Below are 26,423 nucleotides of genomic sequence, written 5' to 3' on the forward strand. Positions count from 1 at the left end.
TAGGTGTAATATTAGTGTTTGTTTAACTCTAGAGCCGTCTTTGTATAGTTGCTGAGATTCCTGGTTTAAGCCCTTAAAACTTTTGTGGCTGACAATGCTTAAGTTATTTATACATCATGTTAATGGAAAATTGGCTCCATTTTTTCCTACAGTTAAATTTAACCTTTGAAATGAAAACCTTAAAATTTTTATAGAAAAAATGTTTTAAGCATGCATTATCTCTGATTCTTATTTAAATTTTTTTTTTTTAAAGCTGAGTTTCTGTGTCTCAGAGGAAGTGATCTTTTGTAGGGTACTTGTGTTTTCCTTGTCTTCATAACATTACGGAATTTCCTAGAAATTTTCAGGGAAAAGGATATATTATTGTATTATTAATTATAAGTTCATTTAATACTTTCCTTGTAATCTGTGAACTTGTTTAGTTCTTAAGCATCATAACATAGAATACTAATTGAAATAAGGAAGCACAATTGGGCTTTTAAAAAATTTTGTATAATTTTTGTGATGTGCATATATTTAATGAATTCAAGAAAGCTATTTCACATGAATTACTCATATAAGTGATTACATTAATACTGATTTATTATCACCATGTGCTGAGTGAGCAGTATGCTCAATTCTTTTGTCTACTTAATTTACTCATTTACTTAGCCATTTATCACATGAGTATTACATATTATGTACCATGCTTGGTGCTAGGTGTATACGTATGAGTAAGATATGTTAGAGTTAATTCTTTTGTGGGGAAATATGTAAGCACGTAATTTTGATGCAATATATAATAAGAGTTTGTAGAAGGTGCAACAGAAGCATGTGGTTAGCAGATATAACTTGGTATTTAACTCAGGTAGGGAACAAGGAGGACAGATTGGTGGTTGTGTACAAGGCTAGGCAATTAGATAAGACTTGTCAAAGAAGGTAATATTTGAGCTGGGCCTTGAAGAAAGGAAACAAATTCTGGTCCAGGCTGGTATGTCTGAGGGAACAGGGTGAGGGATATAAAAGGAGCTCTGTTGTTATTTGTGAGATGACATAGGAATCAACTGAAAAATGTAAAACTAAAGAGAGTTCTGCAAGATTGCCAGATATGAGATCAGCCTACAAAAATTAATAACCTTTCCTCACACTCATCATAACCAACTAGAAAATATAATAAAAAAATCCATTCACACTATAACAATGTCTTTATAGTACCTAGGAATGTACAAAATCTCTATGGCAAAAGGTCTGAAACCCTAAGACAAGAATAGCTGACTAAATGGAAGGCTATCCCATACTGGATGAGATAACTTAATAAATATATGTCAATTCTTCCTTAATTAGGGTATAAATTAATTGTAGTTGGCACTTAAAATTGCATTGGATATTTTGAGGAATTTTATAAGCTTATACTAAAATTTATATGGAATAATAAAGGTACAAGAATAGCCAGGTCAAATTTAAAAAAGAAAAGCGAAGGGTAGGGATTTATTATACTAGATATTAAAACATATTAAAAAGCCTTAATATTACACATAGACAAATGAAGCAACTCAGAGATTTTAGAGACTGGCCATGTTATGTAGCTGATCATTATCATTCACAGATTCTGTATTTTCAAATTTACTTGCTAAAACTGATACTCAGATTTTAAACTGATACTTACAATGCTTTTGTAGTCATTCACCAACGTGCACAGAATGCAGAGAAATCTGAGTCGCCTGACAAGCGCATTGCCAGCTGAACAAGGCAGTGCTCTTCTTCTTTCAGCTCTCATACTGTAAATGTGTTCTTTTTGCCTTGTGCATACAGCCATATTTTCTGCATTTTTGTCCCTTGATGGTGATTTCAAAAGTCCTCCCATGCATAGTGTTGAAGTGCTCTCTAGTGTTCTTATGTGCAAGGAGGCTGTGATGTGCTCTGTGGAAAAAATATTTGTGTAACAAATTCAGACCTGAGTTACAGTGCTGATGGCAGAGAGTTCAATGTTTATATTTAACAGTATATATTAAATAAGGTATCTTTAAACAGAAATATACATAAAACAAGGTTAAATATTGATTGTAGTGGAAATATTGTGATCACAGATTCACAGGAACCATATTTCTCCTAAGATCAATGACTCAGTCCATGCTAATTCAGTGTTTGTGGTGACTTTATAGCACAAACAATGAAAACCAACTGTATATGTATACCAGCCAGAGTCTAGTCAAGAAATCAGGAACCCTAACAGGAGGGTCAGTAAAAATAATTCCCTATTGGGAAGTCTAATTCCCTACTGGGAAGTCATTAAATTAGTGTAGGAGGGCTGAAAACCAGGAAACCAGAGGGAACATAGGAAGTAGCTGTTACCCTTGGGAGAGTAAAGAGAAGAGGTTGGGAGTCTTAGAACCCTCAGGCATGGAGCAGGGCAGTAGTAGAGCTGAGTCGAGAGTACTGCTGGGTGAGGGGACACAGAGAGGTCATCTCTGGACACATAAAGGAGCTGACTCTGGAATACCTGCTGATGGGAAGAGCCATTGCTGAGCTGAGCTGTATGAATAACAAGAACATAGGAAAAAGTGAATTCCATCTACTCTCTTGCTTTGCAGTGTGCTTGGAAGAAATTTGGAGTAAGACACCTGTCAAAAGAGAATAACTTGCCGAGTTCCAGCTCCAGTATCACAAAGCCAAGTAGTAGATTTGGAGCCAAGAGACAGTAGTTTAATATCCAGCACAATATGAGGTCTCAATATGTGATAAAGATAGCACCAGCAGTTCTCATACATGTTCATAAAGGGACATTCATAGCAGAGGGATTAAGAGCATAGACTAGGCTATGCTATTTTCTGTGTGAGTTTGGGCAAATTATGTAATCTTGCACCCCCACGTGAAGGAAAGATATTCACTTCCCAGGAACACCTACATTGGACTGTTATACAAGTCAGAGATAAATCTAATTTGTTAAGCACTGAAATTTTTGGTTTGTTATTAGAGTAAATAACATCCTAGCTATTGCCACAGGAGTGTTTGTTACAGGTTTTTTTCCTTATGGTTGGGGAGTTGTAGGAAGCTGGGTGTCTGTCACTGTGAAAGTAGATAGATTAAATATGGTGGAGCACAGCATGGAGGTTTATACAGCAATTAGAAGTGAAAAACATGTGCTTGCATGAATTGTAAAATTATGGTGGCAAGTGAAAAAATGAAACAGAATGAGATACACAACACTAATACTATTTATGTGCTTTAAAAATGTATGGGCACAAAACAGTACACACTCTTCTAGAACAAATACAAACACAAAAATACACTTTGGGCATATTAGAATTTTTTCTCCAAGTATGTGGGGAGAGAGAGGTGGCCCAAAGAATAAAGTAACAAGAGAGGGGCCTTGTGTAGCCCACTAGAGTTAATTGCCATAAACTGAGGGGAATATGATTTACTGAGTCTTTAACCTGAGAGTCAGAGGAAGAAAGAGCATGATCAAATCTATAATAGTAACAAAATAGAAGATAAATTGAAATGAGTTTGATGAGAAATGCAGAGCACAAAAAGGAGAAAACTTAAACTTTAAAGAGGGATGACTTGAGTAAATGGAGACAATTCTTTTTGTTTGTGTTCTTGTGAGATTCAATTTTTCCCAATTGTTCCTTATATCTAGTGTAGTCTTGAAGTATTAATAGGATTTTTGGGGAGCACGATAAACTAATTCTAAAATTCATGTGAAAAATAAATATGCATAAATAGCTGATAAGGTTGTGGAAAGGGAGAGTAATAATGACCTGTCCTAACAGATATTCAAATGGGGAGGTATAAAAGGAACTTTTATAGAGCTATGGTATCTGAAAAAGTTTAGTATCGGTTTATGAATCAACAGAATAGAAACCCCCTAAATAGACCTCTCTCTATATATGGGGAAATGAGTGTGCAGTATAATTCATTTAAAATTGGTAAGGAAAAGAAGAATTGTTCAAAAATGGTGTTGGAGGAACTAGCTATCCGTTTGATAGAAGGAAAATTGGGTTTACCTAGTTTCTTTCAACAGAGTCACTTGCAGATGGATCAATTTTAAACGTCCAAAACTTAGAAGTACTGGAAAGGAGGTATGTGTGTGTGTGTGTGTGTGTGTGTATATATATATATAAAGTATTCTTACACTTAAATATGAAAGCAGCCAGTGGAAAAAGAACAGGAAACAACAGACTATGTATGGGAGATGATGTACAGGTAGCTTGCATGCAAATGAAATGATCCTAGTATTATCATAGTTAAAGAAATACAAATTTTACTTTTCACCCATTAGATTGACAAATAAAAGGTTTGATAATCCAGAGAACTGGTTAGGGTGTTGGGAAATTGACAATCTTATGGACTAGTTGGAGGGTGTTTTGGGGGAAGCTCGCTGGAAAAAAGAGCATTGTTTGCTTAGAAACTGGCAAGTACTCTTTGTGTCTGTATACTTTTTTATTTTATTTTAATTTTCATTGCCAAACTCTTTTCCAAGATGTTATACCAATTTCCACTCCCATTAATAATATACAAATGTCCATTTAACCAACATGAGCCACAAACTTAAGTATGACAAAGATTTTAAAACACTGTGAACCTGAAAGATGAAACAGGTTTTCATTGTTATATAATTAATATTTTTAGATTATAAGTGAGGCTAAATATTTTTTATATTAATATCTTATAGTTAGCTGTATAAATACATATTTAATTAATAATCTCTTCATTAAGACAATGATTGTTACATTGTTGTAACTTTTTAAATTATCCTTTTGATTTTGTTTTTGATAACATTTTCCATACAGGAGCTTTTACTTCTTTTTAGTAATGAAATTTGCTTCATTTATTTTCTGGCTTTTATTTCAGTCCTCATTCTTCACACTAGTCTTCTGCAGGATTTTATCACTGTGTCAGATTTTTTGTTTATTTTGTTTGATTTTTTTTACTGTAGAAATCTGTCTTATGGCAGACTTGCAGAAAGTTATACCCATGTGTCCTCAGAGATAATATCTTTGATTGCTTATGACAAAGGGAGCCATTCAGGCATAAGCTGTAGATCAACTTTAAATGATTTTCTGTTTTCTCTAACTTTATTTCTCCTTTTATTCTCCTTTCATCATTATTATGTTCATGTCACTATTGGTCTGTATCATTTAGTCAAATTTGGCTATAAGTAATAGAGAATTGGAACAACAGTGAAATAAAAACTTATAAGCAGTCCAAACCTAGTATGTGCTCCTACTCCGTGAAGCCTTTGGGCAGCCAGTTCTTTCTGGTTAATTATTATTATTATTTTTTTTGAGAGGGCATCTCTCATATTTATTGATCAAATGATTGTTAACAACAATAAAATTCTGTGTAGGGGACTCAATGCACAATCATTAATCAACCCCAAGCCTGATTCTCAACAGTCTCCAATCTTCTGAAGCACAATGAACAAGTTCTTACATGGTGAACAAGTTCTTACATAGTGAATAAGTTCTTACATGGTGAACAGTGCAAGGGCAGTCATATCACAGAAACTTTCAGCTTTGATCATGCATCATGAACTATAAACAATCAAGTCAGATATGATTATTCATTTGATTTTTATACTTGATTTATATGTGAATCCCACATTTCTCCCTTATTATTATTATTATTATTATTTTTTTAATAAAATGCTGAAGTGGTAGGTAGATGTAAGATAGAGGTAGAAAACATAATTTAGTGCTGTAAGAGGGCAAATGTAGATGATCAGGTCTGTGCCTATAGACTAAATATTAATCCAAGCTAGACAAGGGCAACAAAACATCCACAGATGCAGAAGACTTCTCTCAAAACAGGGGGGGTGAGGTTCTAAGCCTCACCTCTGTTGATCCCCAATTTCTCACCTGATGGCCCCCCTGCGACTGTGCCTGTCTTAGGTTGTTCCTCCCTTGAGGAATCTTACCTGTCTCTGGGCTAACCAGTCATCTTCTGGAGCCATACAGGGAAATGTAAAGTTGGTAAGTGAGAGAGAAGCAATAATCTTTGAAAAGGTTAGCTTTTTACTTCTTTGCAGATTTATGCCCTGTGGCTTCTATGCCCAGCATTTGTCTTGAGGTATCTTTACCACTTGAAAGAATTACTATACTTGGTAATTTTCGATATGAGGCACGAATTCTACTAAAGGGTTGTAATTAGGAAGGAAGAAGAAAAGCTATAGAAGTAGCAGACGGAAGAAAACATGGGAAGATTGATTATTTCTTTGTGTGTCTGTATACTTTTACCTCTGAAGGTAACTACTCATAGAAAGAAAAATCGCTTGTCCTTGGTATATTTGTATGCTTTTACTTAGGAATTGTTGCTTGGAAAAATAGGGAAAGCCCAGATGTAAAGGGCTTTGAATGCCAAGCTAGGTGGGGAGAAGGAATAATTAAACATGGCTCTCTTTCTGAAGTCAAAAAAGAATTGTGAGTTGTTTTAGGCGGTTTCTAAAAGGTAATTCTTATTTTTGAGCTTCTAGGAATAATTTTACACACTGTTAATTAATAAGGTGCACCTTATGTATCTATAATAGGGCCTAGTAAAGATTTTGGGGAATTAGGAGTGGCTGGAGGCAGGGTTTAACTTTCCTGAGGCTCTTGCATTTCCTAGAATCAGTCTCTAACACTGCTCTTGGAGTAAGCTCTTCTCCTTGATTTTCTGTGTCTATGTCTGTGCCTATTCTATGTCCACGTCTATCTCTGTCTCTATCTTTTTTTCCCTTGGTTCTCTTGGCTCTGTTCCGATATTAATCCTCTTTGTTTTCTGTTTTGGGTTTAGTCAGGGGACTCTGATAACACTGGGAGAAACAGGTCTCTTGTCCTTAAAGACTATTAGACAAATATTACTATAGAAAAGCAATAAATAAATTAGTATTTCTATTAGTCGAGTATATAGTTAAATGACTCATGCAGAGACTGTAAATCCATTGTCTTATCAAAGAGTATGTGCCTGAGAAAGTAAAAAGCTGAAAATAAATTGTAGTGTGAGTACAAATGATATAATTTCATTAAAAATAGGATATGACTAATATTATTGCCTGTTTATGGAATCTTCACCTGAGCACTGGAAAATTGCAATATAATATTTATTTAGAAACTTTCCCAAACCTCACTATTAAAAGAGTTTTCTGACTGCTAAAAATAGACTTCCTGTGCTTGGATTTAGGCTGACCATGGTCGAAGCAGCTGATTTACAAGTTAGGACAAAGAAAAGCCCTAGGATTTGGTGATTTGTGGCATAAAGCCTGGAAAAGGGGTCAGGCTCCTCTAAAAGTGGAAGTATGGGAAGAAGGAAGCTGAAAACTGGAGTGCTTGTTAAAATTCTGTGTTAGAAGGAGGCTCATAGCCCCTTCCAGTAATGTAGGCCTCTCATTCTAGTAATGCTGGGGAACAGGAAAGCCCTGATTTGTAGTGTTTGTCAATTTTTGTGGTGTAAACACTCCTAACATTGGCTGTTTTTCAAATTATCTGCATGATGCCACTGAATGCAGAATTGGGAACAGATGCTCACATTCAGCTCTTTCATCTGGACTTCCTGTGAATCTGCACTAGTGAGGTACCACATGCCAGGGATGCCACATTTCTGCCAGGCCTCTGAGTGCTCCAGTTCAAGGGCACCATGCTAAGGGCCTGCTTCCACTCTTGGTATAAACAGTCTTGGCTTGGATGCTTCCTGAATGCTTGAGCCTGAGATAAAGACTTGTATCGAAGTAGTTTATTTGGGTGGTGCACCAGGGAGCAGGGGTGAGGGACTGGGCAGAGTGAGGACGAGAAGGGAGGGTTAGGTAGGATAAGCCTTCATTATCAAAGTCACTACTGAGCCCAGCTGGGGCTGATACCACCCAGATCCTTCTGTGGATTGCACAGAATGCCCCTTAGAGTTCTCTACTTAGGGGTCAACTGGAGAGAGCAATTGTCTTCCAGTTCCTTGCTCCGCTGGTTGTGGCTTAATCCTGGGCATTTACTCCCCTGAACTTTTATCTGGAGTCTAGGCTCCCAAACCATGGAACTTCAAAGAAAAGGGACTTTTCCCCCTTTCAGCTAAAAACCTGGCTTTCCACTTCTTATTCTTGATCTAGAATCAGCTTCTTCCCCAGAATAAATAGTAATGGGAATATACATCCTTTTCAGGAGAACCCTCACTCCCTTACTCAGGATGTGATTTGTTCCTGTGGGTGCTGCTTGTCCTCTTCTCTCCTCCAGCATTACTGTAGCTGCCCTTGATACGTTTAAGAATTATTCTCTTAAAACCATGTTTGGGACTTGAGCAGTCTGTTCCAGGTTGTGCTATGCCATTCCAGCTAAGGCTCTTTACAGAGTTTCCCTCCCTTCCTCTCTCCCTTCCCTCCTTCCCTCCTATCTCTCTCTCTCCCTCTCTCTCTCTCTCTCTCTCTCTCTCGTCTCTATCAATCATCTATATCTATCTATCTATCTATCTATCTATCTATCTATCTATCTATCTATCTATCTATCTATCTATCTATCTATCTATCATCTATCTACCATCATCTATCTACTCTCTCTCATCTATTCATCTATCTTCTTCATTTCAGCCTTGAAGCTCTTGTAAGCATGCAGTGTTTTATAGCAGTGGCTCTCAAGTCCCTTCTCTCCTTCCTTGCCTCCCGGGGATGGGGGGTCAGAGGTGGGGGAGTGGCACAGGCAGTTTTGGTTGTTACAGTAGTTTGGTCCATCTGACATTTAATTGTCATCCCACACAGCTCGCAGATCCCACACAGCTCGCAGATATCTCACTGGGCATTCATGTAGGTACTGCTTACAATTTCCTAAGCTTAGAACATAACTCTGGTTTTACTTATGAACATTAAGTGTTTTTTGAACAATTTTAATGTACATTGAATTTTCTAGGAATGCAACCACTCGGGTATGAAATGAAGATTTTTTTTTTGTTTTGCTCTATATTGTAATAAGAGCTGTTCACTGTTTCAGAAAAATCATTTCACTGTTGCAATGCTGCTTGTGGTATTTGAATTACCAATATGACCCAGCCTTATCAATCTACATTTGTAGCTGTCACATTCATAGGGATTCTGTGCAGGGGAAAAGTGACTCTTTTATTATGTGTTCCAGTGTAAGTGTGTCTGAACATTTGTGTAATGAAATGCAAATATATATTTTTTGTAAACATATACAAATGACATATATATAATATATTTGATGTATATGAGATATATTTTATATCAATATAGTTAATGTGTAGTTATTAATTATGAATTTCATTTAAGAATGTTAAAGGACATTGGAAAATGTTTGTTTTATGAATGAATTGTAAGTTCTGATGGGTTAGAGCACCATGTAAATTCATACAGGGACAAGAGATGGTTTTCTTTAAGAAGCAGGAAAAATCTGCAGAGACATATCCTACTGAATTTCTCTGTGTGAAATGGCAGTCATTTCCTTCATCACATTTTAGGTGAGATTTGCTTTACATCTGTATAATTAGAAAATCTATATTTGTTTTCTAAGAACAAAAAGACAGTTTGTCTCAAATACAGATTTAACCTGGCAGTGTTAGGAGGCTAAAAATGATTCTTTGAAATAATATCAATACTATGGCACCCCTTGTGTAGTGCTTTCAGTTTAAGCTGCTACATTACTTGTTGCTTACGTCATCCACTACTAACTTTTGAGGTTAGAATCACAAAGACAGGACAATTGCCTTAACACTTTTAAAGCTACATCAAGTAAAAATTATGTTAATCCTTTAGCAGTGATATAATACATCTCAGGTTTAAATAAGTTGAAATAAAAAGGCAGGTTCAATGATAGCAAATGTTGATTTCATTTAGGTTCCGTATCTCTGAAAATGATTGTGATTTTCAAAGCTGCAAGAAAAGTTGTTTTTAGAACCATCAATACAAGATGCTCTGGTTTATTAATATCTCCAAGGGACTGATGCAGTGGTTAATTAATAAAAGAAATGTCACCCAGAAGGTCTGTACTGGGAATTTTCATTAACAAGTTGAAAAAGAAGTAACAAAGTAATCAATGGACTAAAGCAGACATGATTGACTATAATTACTCTGCTTGTTAAGGGTATTGACTAACAGCAAGATGGGCTGTCAAAGTTGAGGCATGGCACTCTGAGAAAATTAAATGAGAAAAATTAATGAGAAAAAAATTCATTTTAGCCCTTCTGTTATTACCAAGGCAATAAAGTTAATATGTCAGTTTCAGCAGTTACGAAATAGTTAAATTGAGGTTTTTAATTTTAGCACTAAATACACCCTGACTAGCATTTAAATGCTGTATTTGGGTTTACTTAAAGTGAAATGGAGAGGGAGAAATTAGGTGGTAAATATAATATCAAAGGACAACAAACAAGACATAAATGCAGTTTATGCCAGGATAGCAGGTATAAAGATGGAAAGCAGTGGGTTTGAAGAACATTTGAGAAATATAATTAATACAACACCGTTCTCTTATTATATTGACACCTTTCATTTCTGCATCAAGGCAAGTATAGCTCCCTCCAGGAAAATTTCTTGGATTATTCCTCCTTCTAAAGCTCTCTCCCTCCTTTGAAATCCCATAGCTACTGAGCTTTACCTTGTATTATATAGTTAGTTTGCGTTTGCAATTCTGTTATGGACACACTCAATGCCCTTAGCTTTCAGTGAAAGGTGAAGACAGAAATAGTAAACAAAGAAGTAGGTAAGGTTCTGATAAGTGACTTGGAAGAGGGGAGATAAGGTAATCAGGTCCTCTTTGAGAAGGTGCAGGATTAAATCAAGGATGGGAATGAGCCAGTCATGTAAACAGCTGGGAGAAAATGATTTCAGGTGGAAGAACAAGTGCAATAGTTCTAAGGGAACAGGATTGGTTATTTTATGAACTGAAGTCAGTAAACTAGGGGGAAGAGTGTTTTCTGAGTCAAGGTGGGAAAGGTTGACAGGATCCAGGTCATACAGGCCCTTGTAGATTTAGTAAAGGATTTGCATTTTCTGCTGTGAGCAATAAGAAGCCATTGTATGATTTTAAGCAGGAGAATAATATAAGCTAGACTGTGATTTGAAAGATCATTTAGATGCTGTGTTGAGAATGTATTGAAGTGTCTCAGAATAGTTGGGGGAGGGGAGAGAGAGACAAGTGGATGTACCTATAAAAGATAACTTTTGGAAACAGAGTTAATCGAAATTCTTGATGATTGTGAGGGAAAAGAATGAAGAAAGGATGACTTCTAGGGTTTGGCTTAACTGATTAGGTGATGGTTACCAATTACTAGACTATGAATGACAGAGAGAAAAAGGTTTGAGAGCAAAACTGAGAACTTTTTGCTGGGACAGATTAAGTATGAAGTGTGTATTAGCTATGCAAATGGAGAAGGTAGTTGTATGTACGCCTCTGAGGCTCATGAGAGAGGTCTGTGTTAGGGATCCAAATTTGGGAAACATTAGTATATGGATGTGATTTGTTTATTAGGTGAGCTAGTTTGTTTACTCTAATCCCTGTATTTCACTTGCTTTTTGTATCTCACTCTGATTTCTTAATAACACATTGGATAGGCTCCATAATTTTCCTGCCATTTTCAGTACTTTGAAGCCTGCTTAGTCCACTTTAAAACTGGTGTCTCATTCCAATTTAAATCTCATCTTCTCCCCTTCCTCCAGCCCTGACCAGATACCTCCTCAAGGGAGTTGGAAATGGGAAGGGGCAAGATTGACTTTTTCATTACTTCTTTTGCTCTGGTATCTTCAGAAGAGAGAATTAGTTGGCCTTGCTCCCTAATTTTTCAAGTTCCCTGACTTTTCTTCTAGTGCTGGGGCTAGGAGAGGTGCTAGGAGAGGAAGAGCATGTAGTTCTTTTTTTTTTTTTTTTTTTCCTCAGCATTTTTTTTTTTTTGAGAGGGCATCTCTCATATTTATTGATCAAATGGTTGTTAACAACAATAAAATTCAGTATAGGGGGGTCAATGCTCAATGTACAATCATTAATCCATCTCAAGCCTAATTCTCATCAGTCTCCAATCTTCTGAAGCATAACGAACAAGTTCCTTACATGGTGAACGAATTCTTACATAGTGAATAAATTCTTACATGGTGAACAGTACAAGGGCATTCATCACAGAAACTTTCGGTTTTGATCACGCATTATGACCTATAAACAATCAGGTCAAATATGAATATTCGTTTGATTTTTGTACTTGATTTATATGTTGATCCCACATTTCTCCCTCTATTATTATTATTATTTTTATTTTTAATAAAATGCTGAAGTGGTAGGTAGATGCAAGATAAAGGTAGAAAACATAGTTTAGTGCTGTAAGAGGGCAAATGTAGATGATCAGATGATCAGGTGTGTGCCTATGGACTAAGTATTAATCCAGGCTAGACAAGGGCAGCAAGACATCCACGGATGCAGAAGATTTCTCTCCAAACAGGGGGGTGAGGTTCTAAGCCTCACCTCTGTTGATCCCCAATTTCTCACCTGATGGCCCCACTGCGACTGTGCCTGTCTTAGGTTGTTCCTCCCTTGAGGAATCTTACCCATCTCTGGCTAACCAGTCATCTTCCGGGGCCATATAGGGAAATGTAAAGTTGGTAAGTGAGAGAGAAGCCATATTGTTTGAAAAGGTTAGCTTTTTACTTCTTTGCAGATTTATGCCCTGTGGCTTCTATGCCCAGCACTTGTCTCGAGGTATCTTTACCACCTGGAGGAATTATGATACTCAGTAAATTCGATATGAGGCACGAATTCTATTTAAGGGTTGTAATTAGGAAGGAAGAAGAAAAGCTATAGATGTAGCATATGGAAGGAAACATGGGAGGATTGATTATTTCTTTGACATATCTTCTTGTAGAGTACCTTAAGTATGTATAGGTTTTAAACTACTAACTAATTTGCACACACATATTAACATAATAGGAATATGGTGACATAAACAAAGCAAATCTATAATTACCATCCATCTCCAGTGAAGCCAAGAAAACCATTTAGGCACCCTAGGCATTTGTGAAAATTTGTCTATGATATGATGGATATTGTCCAACTGTTCTTGAACAGTCTGAGAAAAATCAGACAAATTAAAGCAGCCCATTTCTGGGATCTGTTCACATCCCTTATGTTCTTTTAACTGTAGATAGTCTATAGTCATAAGATTTTGGAGTGCTACACCTTGCACCCCTCCCAACTCCTGGTTGAGTTCCAACAGTACAGATATGGTCAAATTCGTTGTCTCACTGTATGCACATGCCAGCCTAGACATTTCCCTCCTCATTCCTATGGCAAGTCCAGGAGACGGTGGGCTGGATGCAGCCACAACCGCAGCATCGTCCGGATCCCTGTGGAGGCTTTTTGATGATCATCCCCTAGCACAAGTCCTCCAGAGAGTGCTGATGCCGGAAGCTCCTCCTCATATCGTATCTTAGTTCATTTTCTGGGTATCCAAGCTAGGCCTTGATCTTCTGCATAGAAACAAACAGACCCTTTGCCCACACTTTGACATGCCCTCTATACCACTGTGCAGAACTCATTGGAGGTCAGCACACAGTAACTGCTTTTTTTTTTTTTATTAAGAGAAAGGAATATTATCAGAAAAGAGTACCTCCATAGCTGATCATCTGACACCCTTTAAGTGATCAACATTAAGGATATTTAAAGCATGCGTTGATCTTTGATTTACCAATAGTTTTATCCTGTTAAGGAGTAATCCCCCTTTTCTTTCTTTCTTTCTTTCTTTCTTTCTTTTTTTTTTTTTAATTTTTAATCTATGCTTACATGAAGAATACTATGTTTACTATGCTCTCCCCTATATCAGGTCCCTCCTAACAACCACATTACGATTACTGTCCATCAGCTTAGCAAAATGTTGTAGAGTCACTACTTGTCCTCTCTGTGTTGTGCAGCCCACCCTCCCCTTTCTCCCTCCCCTCATGCATGCTAATCTTAATACCCCCCTTCTTCTTCTCCCCCCCTTATCCCTCCCTGCCCACCCATCCTCCCCAGTTCCTTTCCCTTTGGTACCTGTTAGTACATTTTTGGGTTCTGTAATTCTGCTGCTGTTTTGTTCCTTCAGTTTTTCCTTTGTTCCTAGACTCCTCAGATGAGTGAAATCATTTGGTATTTCTCTTTCTCCGCTTGGCTTATTTCACTGAGCATAATACTCTCCAGCTCCATCCATGTTGCTGCAAATGGTTGGATTTTTCCACTTCTTATGGCTAAGTAGTATTCCATTGTGTATATGTACCACATCTTCTTTATCCATTCATCTACCGATGGACATTTAGGTTGCTTCCAATTCTTGGCTATTGTAAATAGTGCTGCGATAAACATAGGGGTGCATCTGTCTTTCTCAAACTTGATTGCTGCATTCTTAGGGTAAATTCCTAGGAGTGGAATTCCTGGGTCAAATGGTAGGTCTGTTTTGAGCATTTTGATGAACCTCCATACTGCTTTCCACAATGGTTGAACTAATTTACATTCCCACCAGCAGTGTAGGTGGGTTCCTCTTTCTCCACAGCCTCGCCAACATTTGTTGTTGTTTGTCTTTTGGATGGCAGCCATCCTTACTGGTGTGAGGTGATACCTCATTGTAGTTTTAATTTGCATTTCTCTGATAATTAGCGATGTGGAGCATCTTTTCATGTGTCTGTTGGCCATCTGTATTTCTTTTTTAGAGAACTGTCTGTTCAGTTCCTCTGCCCATTTTTTAATTGGGTTATTTGTTTTTTGTTTGTTGAGGTGTGTGAGCTCTTTATATATTCTGGACATCAAGCTTTTATCGGATCTGTCATTTTCAAATATATTCTCCCATACTGTAGGGTTCCTTTTTGTTCTATTGATGGTGTCTTTTGCTGTACAGAAGCTTTTCAGCTTAATGTAGTCCCACTTGCTCATTTTTGCTGTTGTTTTCCTTGCCTGGGGAGATATGTTCAAGAAGAGGTCACTCATGTTTATGTCTGAGAGGTTTTTGCCTATGTTTTTTTCCAAGAGTTTAATGGTTTCATGACTTACATTCAGGTCTTTGATCCATTTTGAGTTTACCTTTGTATATGGGGTTAGACAATGGTCCAGTTTCATTCTCCTACATGTAGCTGTCCAGTTTTGCCAGCACCATCTGTTGAAGAGACTGTCATTTTGCCATTGTATGTCCATGGCTCCTTTATCAAATATTAATTGACCATATATGTTAGGGTTAATTTCTGGGGTCTCTAATCTGTTCCACTGGTCTGTGGCTCTGTTCTTGTGCCAGTACCAAATTGTCTTGATTACTATGGCTTTGTAGTAGAGCTTGAAGTTGGGGAGTGAAATCCCCCCTACTTTATTCTTCTTTTTCAGGATTGCTTTGGCTATTCGGGGTCTTTGGTGTTTCCATATGAATTTTTGAATTATTTGTTCCAATTCATTGAAGAATGTTGCTGGTAATTTGGGAGGGATTGCATCAAATCTGTATATTGCTTTGGGCAGGATGGCCATTTTGACGATATTAATTCTTCCTAGCCATGAGCATGGGATGAGTTTCCATTTATTAGTGTCCCCTTTAATTTCTCTTAAGAGTGACTTGTAGTTTTCAGAGTATAAGTCTTTCACTTCTTTGGTTAGGTTTATTCCTAGGTATTTTATTCTTTTTGATGCAATGGTGAATGGAATTGTTTTCCTGATTTCTCTTTCTATTGATTCATTGGTAGTGTATAGGAAGGCTACAGATTTCTGTGTGTTAATTTTGTATCCTGCAACTTTGCTGTATTCTGATATCTGTTCTAGTAGTTTTGGGGTGGAGTCTTTAGGGTTTTTTATGTACAGTATCATATCATCTGCAAATAGTGACAGTTTAACTTCTTCTTTGCCAATCTGGATTCCTTGTATTTCTTTGTTTTGTCTGATTGCCGTGGCTAGGACCTCCAGTATTATGTTAAATAACAGTGGGGAGAGTGGGCATCCCTGTCCGGTTTCCGATCTCAGAGGAAATGCTTTCAGCTTCTCGCTGTTCAGTATAATGCTGGCTGTGGGTTTATCATATATGGCCTTTATTATGTTGAGGTACTTGCCCTCTATTCCCATTTTGCTGAGAGTTTTTATCATCAATGGATGTTGAATTTTGTCAAATGCTTTTTCAGCATCTATGGAGATGATCATGTGGTTTTTGTCTTTCTTTTTGTTGATGTGGTGGATGATGTTGATGGATTTTCGAATGTTGTACCATCCTTGCATCCCTGGGATGAACCCCACTTGGTCATGGTGTATGATCCTTTTGATATACTGTTGAATTCTGTTTGCTAATATTTTATTGAGTATTTTTGCATCTACATTCATCAGGGATATTGGTCTGTAATTTTCTTTTTTGGTGGGGTCTTTTCCTGGTTTTGGTATTAGGGTGATGTTGGCTTCATAGAATGAGTTTGGGAGTATTCCCTCTTCTTCTATTTTGTGGAACACTTTAAGGAGAATGGGTATTATGTCTTCTCTGTGTGTCTGATAAAATTCCGAGGTAAATCCGTCCGGCCCCGGGGTTTTGTTCTTGGGTTGTTTTTTGATTACCGTTTCAATTTCTTTGCTTGTAATTGGTTTGTTTAACTTTTGTGTTTCTTCCTTGGTCAGTCTTGGGAGGTTGTATTTTTCTAGGAAGTTGTCCATTTCTTCTAGGTTTTCCAGCTTGTTGGCATATAGGTTTTCATAGTAGTCTTTAATAATTCTTTGTATTTCTGTGGAGTCTGTCATGATTTTTCCATTCTCATTTCTGATTATGTTGATTTGTGTTGATTCTCTTTTTCTCTTAATAAGTTGGGCTAGAGGCTTATCTATTTTGTTTATTTTCTCAAAGAACCAGCTCTTGGTTTTGTTGATTTTTGCTATTGTTTTATTCTTCTCAATTTTGTTTATTTCTTCTCTGATCTTTATTATGTCCCTCCTTCTGCTGACTTTAGGCCTCATTTGTTCTTCTTTTTCCAGTTTTGATAATTGTGATGTTAGAGTATTCATTTGGGATTGTTCTTCCTTCTTCAAGTGTGCCTGGATTGCTATATACTTTCCTCTTAAGACTGCTTTCGCTGCATCCCACAGAAGTTGGGGCTTAGTGTTGTTGTTGTCATTTGTTTCTATATATTCCTTGATCTCTATTTTGATTTGTTCATTGATCCATTGATTATTTAGTAGCATGTTGTTAAGCCTCCATGTGTTTGTGAGCCTTTTTGTTTTCTTTGTAGAATTTATTTCTACTTTTATACCTTTGTGGTCTGAAAAATTGGTTGGTAGAATTTCAATATTTTGGAATTTACTGAGGCTCTTTTTGTGAGCTAGTATGTGGTCTATTCTGGAGAATGTTCCATGTGCACTTGAGAAGAATGTATATCCTGTTGCTTTTGGATGTAGAGTTCTAGAGATGTCTATTAGGTCCATCTGTTCTAGTGTGTTGTTCAGTGCCTGTGTGTCCTTACTTATTTTCTGCCCGGTGGATCTATCCTTTGGGGTGAGTGGTGTGTTGAAGTCTCCTACAATGAATGCATTGCAGTCTATTTCCCTCTTTCGTTCTGTTAGTATTTGCTTCACATATGCTGGTGCTCCTGTATTGGGTGCATATATATTTAGAATGGTTATATCCTCTTGTTGGACTGAGCCCTTTATCATTATGTAGTATCCTTCTTTATCTCTTGTTACTTTCTTTGTTTTGAAGTCTATTTTGTCCGATATTAGTACTGCAACCCCTGCTTTCTTCTCACTGTTGTTTGCCTGAAATATGTTTTTCCATCCCTTGACTTTTAGTCTATGCTTATCTTTGGGTTTCAGGTGAGTTTCTTGTAAGCAGCATATAGATGGGTCTTGCTTTTTTATCCATTCTATTACTCTATGTCTTTTGATTGGTGCATTAAGTCCATTTACATTTAGGGTGACTATTGAGAGATATGTACTTATTGCCATTGCAGGCTTTAGATTCATGGTTACCAAAGGTTCAAGGTTAGCTTCTTTAGTATCTTACTGCCTAACTTAGCTCGCTTATTGAGCTGTTATATACACTGTCTGGAGATTCTTTTCTTCTCTCCCTTCTTATTCCTCCTCCTCCATTCTTCATATGTTGTGTGTTTTGTTCTGTGCTCTTTTTAGGGGTGCTCCCATCTAGAGCAGTCCCTGTAGGATGCCCTGTAGAGGTGGTTTGTGGGAAGCAAATTCCCTCAGCTTTTGCTTGTCTGGGAATTGTTTAATCCTACCATCATATTTAAATGATAGTCGTGCTGGATACAGTATCCTTGGTTCAAGGCCCTTCTGTTTCATTGCATTAAGTATATCATGCCATTCTCTTCTGGCCTGTAGGGTTTCTGTCGAGAAGTCTGATCTTAGCCTGATGGGTTTTCCTTTATAGGTGACCTTTTTCTCTCTAGCTGCCTTTAAAACTCTTTCCTTGTCCTTGATCCTTGCCATTTTAATTACTATGTGTCTTGGTGTTGTCCTCCTTGGATCCTTTCTGTTGGGGGTTCTGTGTAATTCCATGGTCTGTTCGATTATTTCCTCCCCCAGTTTGGGGAAGTTTTCAGCAATTATTTCTTCAAAGAGACTTTCTATCCCTTTTCCTCTTTCTTCTTCTTCTGGTATCCCCATAATACAAATATTATTCCTTTTGGCTTGATCACATAGTTCTCTTAGTGTTGTTTCATTCCTGGAGATCCTTTTATCTCTCTCTATGTCAGCTTCTATACGTTCCTGTTCTCTGGCTTCTATTCCTTCAATGGCCTCTTGCATCTTATCCATTCTGCTTATAAATCCTTCCAGGGATTGTTTCACTTCTGTGATCTCCTTCCTGACATCTGTGATCTCCTTCCGGACTTCATCCCACTGCTCTTGCATTTTTCTCTGCATCTCATCCCATTGCTCTTGCATTTTTCTCTGCATCTCTGTCAGCATGTTCATGATTTTTATTTTGAATTCTTTTTCAGGAGGATTGGTTAGGTCTGTCTCCTTCTCAGGTGTTGTCTCTGTAATCTTTGTCTGCCTGTAGTTTTGCCTTTTCATGGTGATAGAGATAGTTTGCAGAGCTGGTACAAGTGACCGCTGTAAGAGCTTCACTTCTTGTTGGTTTGTGGCCTTCCTCTCCTGGGAGAATAGCGACCTCTAGTGGCTTATGCTTGTCAGCTGTGTGCAGACAGGGCTTCTGCTACCTGCCCGTTTGCTATGGGGTTTATCTCCGCTGTTGCTGTGGGCGTGGCCTGGCTGGGGCTGCTCCTCCAAAATGGTGGAGCCCCATTGGTGGGGGAGCGGCCGGGAGGCTATTTATCTCCGTAGGGGGCCTCTGTGCTCCCTGCTGCCCAGGGGGTTAGAGTGCCCAGAGATCTCCAGATTCCCTGCCTCTGGTCTAAGTGACCTGTCCTGCCCCTTTAAGACTTCCAAAAAGCACTCTCCAAACCAAAACAACAACAGCAACAATGAGAGAGGGAACAGAAAAAAAAAAAAAAAAAAAGGAAAAATCATGCGAGTTTTTTTTTTGTCCTCAGGCACCGGTCCCAGGCACCCGCTCACTGGTCCTGCTGCCCTGTCTCCCTAGCACCAGGGTCTCTGTCCCTTCGAGGCTTCCAAAAAGCATCCGCCCACCGGTCCCGCAGGGAAAAACGCGCGATATTCTTTGTCCTCTGGCGCCGGTCCCAGGCACCCGCTCACCAGTCCCACCGCCCTGCCTGCCTAGCACCGGGGTCCCTGTCCCTTTAAGGCTTCCAAAAAGCGCTCGCCAAAAAGAGAAAAAAAAAGGGGAAAAATGCGCGATTTCCTCCATCCTCAGGCGCTGGTCTCAGGTACCCGCCCACCGGTCCCGCAGGGAAAAATGTGGGATATTCTTTGTCCTCAGGTGCCGGTCCCAGGCACCCGCTCACTGGTCCCACCACACTGCCTCCCTAGCAATGGGGGCCCTGTCCCTTTAAGGCTTCCAAAAAGCACTCGACAAGAAAAAACCGCTCCGGTTTCTTTCCACCCGCCGGGAGCCGGGGGGGAGGGGTGCTCGGGTCCCGCCGGGCCGGGGCTTGTATCTTACCCCGTTCACAAGGAGCTGGGTTCTTGCAGGTGTGGATGTGGTCTGGATGTTGTCCTGTGTCCTGTGGTCTCTGTTTTAGGAAGATTTTTCTTTGTTATATTTTCATAGCTCTATGTGTTTTTGGGAGGAGATTTCCACTGCTCTACTCACACCGCCATCCTGTCTCCGCCTCCTCATGTAGTTCTTTTTTTACTTGCTTGTTAGTAAGCCCTGAGTGAGGTGTCTGTCCTAACTCTTGGAAGTTCCTTAGCATGCAGTGTATATGGTTGGCTTTGTTTTCCTTCATTTTGAGCTTTAGTTGTCAATTCTGAGCAACAGGAAAAGTCCCACTCAACATTCCATTACAGATCTCATTGAAAGCCGTAGGATTTGGTCCCATGGAGACAGTGTGGATTTGGTCCCATGGAGGTTGTTGGTAGACATAAAAATGGCAAGGAGGAGAGGCGCAGCCTGCCTTGTAGGAGGAGGGAAGGCGTAGTGATGGGGCTCAGCGCTGGTGGCTTGTAGATTTGATCATGAGAAGACAGGGGCATCTCCCCAGGTGGTGTCTGTTTTTCTCAGCGAGGCAGTGGAGTTGGTTAGTAGCTGATAACAGAGTGGGTAGGTAGGGGGAATGGGAAACATCTTTTTGCCACAGTACATAAGACCTTTGAAACAGGAGCAGATTCATTTAGAGTCACTTTAAATATCCAAGAAAGTGCCAGAACCATTTATCACATATTTTCACAATAATTTTAATTACCACATATGTAAATTACCCTTAGTTTTTAATCTCATCTTATTAAGGTGTTAAAGCTGCTTAGAAAATGTCATGATTTTTTGAAGCCCCAACCTGAAATTGCCAATATTTTGAGGTATCATGTATAGAATAAAATGGACTCGTGGTTCATGCAAAAGCTATGTTCATTCTTTAAGGTATTTTAATGAAAAGAGAAATTATTCCATTCTGAATGAAGGTTGATTACACCCTGGAGGGCTTATTTCCCAAGAGAGACTGCCGATAGAGATAGAATGATTTTATTTTTGGAATGCCTCTGATCTTTTAGCTGGCTCCTTAGCATGGGACTCCACATCAAGGGGCTTCTCGGGACGTATGGTTTGAATGACTTTGTCTGGGGCCAGCCCTGATACCGAGAACCAGAGACACACCTCTCATTGCCTTGGGGTGATTACTACAGCAGCCCTGATTTCTTCTTTTCTCCCTTTTTTCTTTTAGCTCTTCTCTACCCCTAACCTTTGTTTGCTTGCAAGAGAAATGTGGGCCAAATTTTTAAAGTTTGTAAGGAAACAAGTAAATAGGGAAGGAGAATAAATAACTGAGCAAGACTGGGCAAGGTGACAGGAAGGAATTACTGTGAAAATCTGGAAGGGGGCCAGGGTGCAAAATGCAGTGGCTGTGTAGTTTACAGGAACTATTTAGTGTTCAGCATGCTTCAGTGATCACCCAGAGAAAGCCAGATTTTTCTGGTTTTATTTGCTACCCTATAGTTAGCTATGGAAATCTGACATAGGTGATCTGTGTTTTCTGTCAGCCAACCTATACAAATACACAGGACTCTGGGGCTTCTGCCCACCAAATTGGACGTGATATGAATTGCTAGGAGGAGGACCTCTTGTGGCTATAGTGGGAAATACTTCAGTTAAAACCTATCTCTGAGGCTACAGACATTTTTATGAGGGAATAAAAAGCCCAGCTCCATAGGGCTCTTTAAAATTACATTTCAGATTTTTGTAATACTTAATTGTTTGATAACACCAAGTACTGGAATTTCACTTGTATTGCATCTCTGAGGAGCTCAGTATAATTTGAAGCACTTCAGATTTTATCCATTTAATTCACATATACCCTGAAAAGTAGATAGAAGGAATAAGGGTTGTCATCTCCATTTTGCAGACGGAAAGGCAAGGTACAGAGCAGGTAGGTAACCTGCTTGTGGTTTTACAGGCAGTTGGGCAGGAGCAGGCTGGCTCATAATAGAATTTGGGTATCTTGTCTTGGGCTCAATTCAAGAGTCCGAGTTTGGAAAACATTCATTATTAAAGCTCTAAAAGTAAAACTTCTATTTTGCAAGTGTCAAGTGAGTTCTTTATTCAAGAAAAGATGGATTGCGAGACATAAAACTTACTCTTTGTTTTCACTGTGAAAAGAGGCTATTCCTAGATTCTCCAGGGGGAAAAAGCTGCTTTAAAAAAATCTGGGAGAACAGTTGTTAGCAACTGAGAATCTTTATAGATACATGTAATGCCAATTATGCATATTTTAAAAGAAGCTGTGTAAAAATAGTTATTTTGCAGGTTTCCCTAGAAATTATATGAAATGAAACCCCTTTCACAGTTGATTCTTTCTGACGGTCCCTAGACCTGCCTTTCCTTTTGGCTCCCTAATATTTGTTCTAAGAGTGCCTGTGGAGCTAATAAATAATGCCTTTAAAAAATTTTTGAACTTAGCCTTTTAAGAACAAGAATGCCAAAATTCAAATGAGTAGTTCTTTTTTAGGAGCAGTTACTACCTATTGTTTTAGGAGCTATTGGAAAAAAATCACAAAAATGGTAATGTCTAAGGAAATGTGGTATAAGTTTAAGTGGGACACCAAGGAATTTATGAAATGGTAAAGTATATGCAGGGCTATGCAAGATTGTTCAGTGAATGCTAAGGTGTTGAAAGAGGAAATCAAAAAGCAAGGGAGGAGAACATATGAAAAAGAATAGCAATAGGAAAACAGTTTTGTTGGAGAAGACTGTTTTTTTGGTGACTTTAATAATGGTTCCATCTGTGGAGTTTTTGGTGACTATCCAGTTTACATACTTTACTGACAATTGTATGGTTCTAAATAAATTCTGAAAGCAGAGAGTGTGGTAACTGGTGTAACGGTATGAGAGAAGAAAGATTTCAGAGGAAAATGCTATCAGATGTGACATCATTCTGTGGTACTGAAGACACTAAATTTTACCTAACTCATCTTTTGCTATGTGGATTTCCTGGACTACTGTTAACCCTGCTCTATCATTTTTCACTCTCAATAATTCCAGCCTTCAGCTTTAATCAGATATAAGAGGTCCTTGTTCTGGAAAGGGACTAGAGAAATGCAAATCTAACTTATCCAGAGATTCCTGACAGCTATGTTTGTAGCTCTCTAGGCAAAGTATGTGTCTGGCCTATTTCAACGAAGTATTTTCAGTAACAAGTTGTCAGTGAGGTCAGTGACTAGCGGCTCAGGATTAGATACCACCCACCCTGGCTTGTAACCTCCCCTTTCTTTCTTATCCTGGGTGAATGACATTCAGCTAAAGTGACTGCCCCACTGTCACTGCCTCTCCATTTGGTACTCTGAATCTCTGTGACTAACCAAGAAGTCTTTTTTTTTCCCCCAAAGCTCTTTTTGGAAAATTCCCTACAACAGCCGAATTTTAAACACACTTACTTTATAGGAAGCAACAGAAAGGTAAGAGTCAAGTGTGTAAAAAGAAGAGCTGACTTCAGGGTGTTCTTGTTTCTATGTTAAATTGCTCTGCCTTAGTTATGTATCATAGGTTTAGAATGTGGGGTTTCTTTCTGAATTAAAGAATATCATGTTATTATGTAAGATGGGAATGTTTTGAGTATTTATGATGAGAAATGTAGGCTTTCAAGCTAATTTTAAAGTTATAAATAACTCTCAAACTAGTGCCAGGGGAAGCTAGTAGCCAAGGTCGTGCTTTGCATTCAGAGGGTTTCTGGCTATAAAAAGCTAATTGCAATACTGTGCAGGAAAAGATAAGATATGGCCTGGATGCTTGGGCTTTGGCATGGGACTGAGGCAAAAGGAAGCAAAGATAGAAAATGTTTTGAAGGGATTTTACTTTCAACCAAAAGCTTGTTCACAATAAATGGAAGATTTTTCAATTAAGATAATGACAAAAGCATTCTTTTTTGAATTTAATATTTGTCTTATATATTCGTTTTATAATTGGTGGTTAATAGTAGAGACTGAGGAATCTCTCAAGAGTGTTTTACCACTATTCATACTCAAATGAAAGTCACACCATATGGAATGAACATGGGATATAATAATAATGTAAAGAGAAGGTCACTATCTGATTGGGGTCTCAGTGACTGTGAGCAGTTGTTCTCAGTTGCTCTGAAGACAGAACCTCAGTTAGATATGAGTTCAGAGAGAAACAAAAAGAAAGTTAGTTTAGGCATCAGGAAGTTCATCGACTGTAAAGGTTTTGAGTCATTGATACCACTAAGAAAAACTGTCGTGACATCTCTGGAGATACAGGAGATCTGGTGATTTGCTTGAAACATGCAAGTAGGGAAAAATAGGATCTTAAATTAGCCTAGGTTCTGGGTTTGTGGCTACCTTGTTTGGAGAGACTAAAACTGTGATTTGGAGATATGGATTATCAACAGTCAAATCTGAATGACATATTTGTGTGTGCAATTAGAATTTCATTGCCATTAAAAATTACCTTAGTAGTAGCATAGGACAATTTTGATTAGATGGAGAAACCAAAAATACAGACGTATAGACATAGCTATTTCCATTTGTTACTTTTTATACACAGTCTGTGTCTTCCTTCTTTTTTGAGTAAAATACTGGGATTTTTATAATAAAACTTATTTTGTTATCATTATAAAAGTAATATGAGCTCATTGTAGGAATTTTGAAAGCACAGAAGAAAAATAACTTGTAATCTCATTGATGTGCTTCCTTCTAGTCTTTTTTCTGTGCGTAGCTTTAAAGTGAATTGTGATAATACTATAGATAAAGTTGCTTTTTCATTTAATTTTAAACCCAAGCATTTTCCATATAATATTGCCCATTCTACATGGATGTTATTTAAAATTGCTGTGTAACATTCATCCAAGTGAATGGATATAATTTTATTAATCATTGTTGATTATCTTAGTGCTACGGTAAAATCTGTATGTGTGTGTGCATTTATTTATTTTAAAGATAATTTCTTTAAGCTCTAACCTTAGGCCATTAGAGTTGAAGACACAGATTGTGATTTTTAAGAAGATGAGTTTTTACTGTTTTTCTTTTAAGGCATTGTAAAATTCCTTGTCTACCAAATGATATATTTATTGTCTCTGATATTCAAAACATTCTTATCAGGCACATATATAGCAATATACTATTGGAAGGACAGAATTCCCTCTATTTACAAAATTTCAATTACCAACTTTTACAGATATCCACAAAGCTACATATCAGAGTTGAAAATGCTTCAGCTCTGCCTGAAGCTAACAGACAATATTATTTGTTATATTACTTTGTACTTTAGAACAATAGAATTTATAAATAACTTTTGTTAGGGGATTATCTATACATAGTTCTGAATTATATGAATTTTAGGATCCAGTTTTGACAAAAAAATAGAATTAGGAAGGATAAATAGTTACAATGGAAGTTTGGGGAAATTATAATTATTTCAAGAAAATCTGTAGGCAGCAGAGTGGAAAGAAATTGTGACAAAGAAACAGAATTAGGAAGGATAAAGTTTGGGGAAATTATAAGTATTTGGAGAAAATCTGTAGGCAGCAGAGTGGAAAGAAAAGGATGGGGGAACTTGCAAGAGCAGAAATTCACTACTGGGTTTTTCTGTTCAGGGAAACATGAGAAAGGAATAAGGTGGGGGGACAGTAAGAGTCAGGGAAGGCAGGAAGTTTCAATTTTGTTATTGTTGAATTTGAGAGCTATGATTGTAGAAATAGAATATATTGAAGGAAAAGAGCTAAGGAACTGGTGATCAGTAAAATGATTTGATTTTTGAAAGAGGTAGCTGGCCAGAGAAATCAAAGCAAAGAGATATCAGTATTATTTGGTGGGAGGTGAGGTGAAGGTATAAGGTTGTGAATTCTTAAAGAATATATTCTTCCTGTATTACATTTTAAAAAAATTATAGTTTTCTTTTTCAGTGACATTTAGAGGATGGCCATATCTGTGGAAGGTTGAGAGTTCCCTTCTCTATTCCTTATGAACTTCTGATTGCATGTTTCTATTTTCTGTTTGGAATAGAAGGGATTAAGAGCTGAGAAGAGAAGTTGGCAGCCCAATCTTGCCAGAAGAGAAACTGTGCTTTGTAATGAAGACTTAAAAATAGTATTTATTTATGGATCACTGCTCATGGGAATGTTAGTTTAGAGACTCAAAAAGTGTAATTTTCTGATTTTCGTTTGGATACTGGATTTTAAGTGACATGATACTGTGGGATGGAACCCTTGAAAATCTAATGGCAAGTGACAGATAGTTGAGACTATAGAATTTTTGCAAGTGAATAGGACCATAAACCATTGCACCTGATTTTCACATGCTTTATTACTGTTTTTTACTTCATTATTGCTGCCTGGGACACAGCCAGTGATCTGTTACCAATTTAATCACTAACTTCCAGGGTCTGAGAAGTGACTGAGTTCCTTTTGTGCAAAGCTGTAAATTAGGTCAAACTTATTTGGAATCCCCACTCCCCCACACCTTTTTCCTGCCTTTCAT

At 37.9% G+C, this 26,423-nt stretch overlaps 1 protein-coding gene across 5 annotated transcripts in view; it reads left to right on the forward strand.

The window, feature by feature from the left end:
• CTNNA3 (catenin alpha 3) overlaps positions 1-26,423 on the forward strand; it is a 1,703,691-nt gene that overhangs the window by 14,952 nt on the left and 1,662,316 nt on the right. Inside the window, exon 1 of one of the 5 annotated variants that reach the window (XM_073240980.1) lies at positions 23,201-23,387. The exons of the other annotated variants lie outside the window; for them this stretch is intronic. The gene's annotated coding sequence lies outside the window, so the exon portion shown is untranslated. Of the gene's footprint in view, positions 1-23,200; positions 23,388-26,423 lie in introns of those variants that run through there. 5 annotated transcript variants of the gene reach the window in all.

The sequence above is a fragment of the Manis javanica genome, chromosome 7 (genome assembly GCF_040802235.1).
Source record: "Manis javanica isolate MJ-LG chromosome 7, MJ_LKY, whole genome shotgun sequence".
In the NCBI taxonomy this organism is placed as follows: domain Eukaryota; kingdom Metazoa; phylum Chordata; class Mammalia; order Pholidota; family Manidae; genus Manis; species Manis javanica.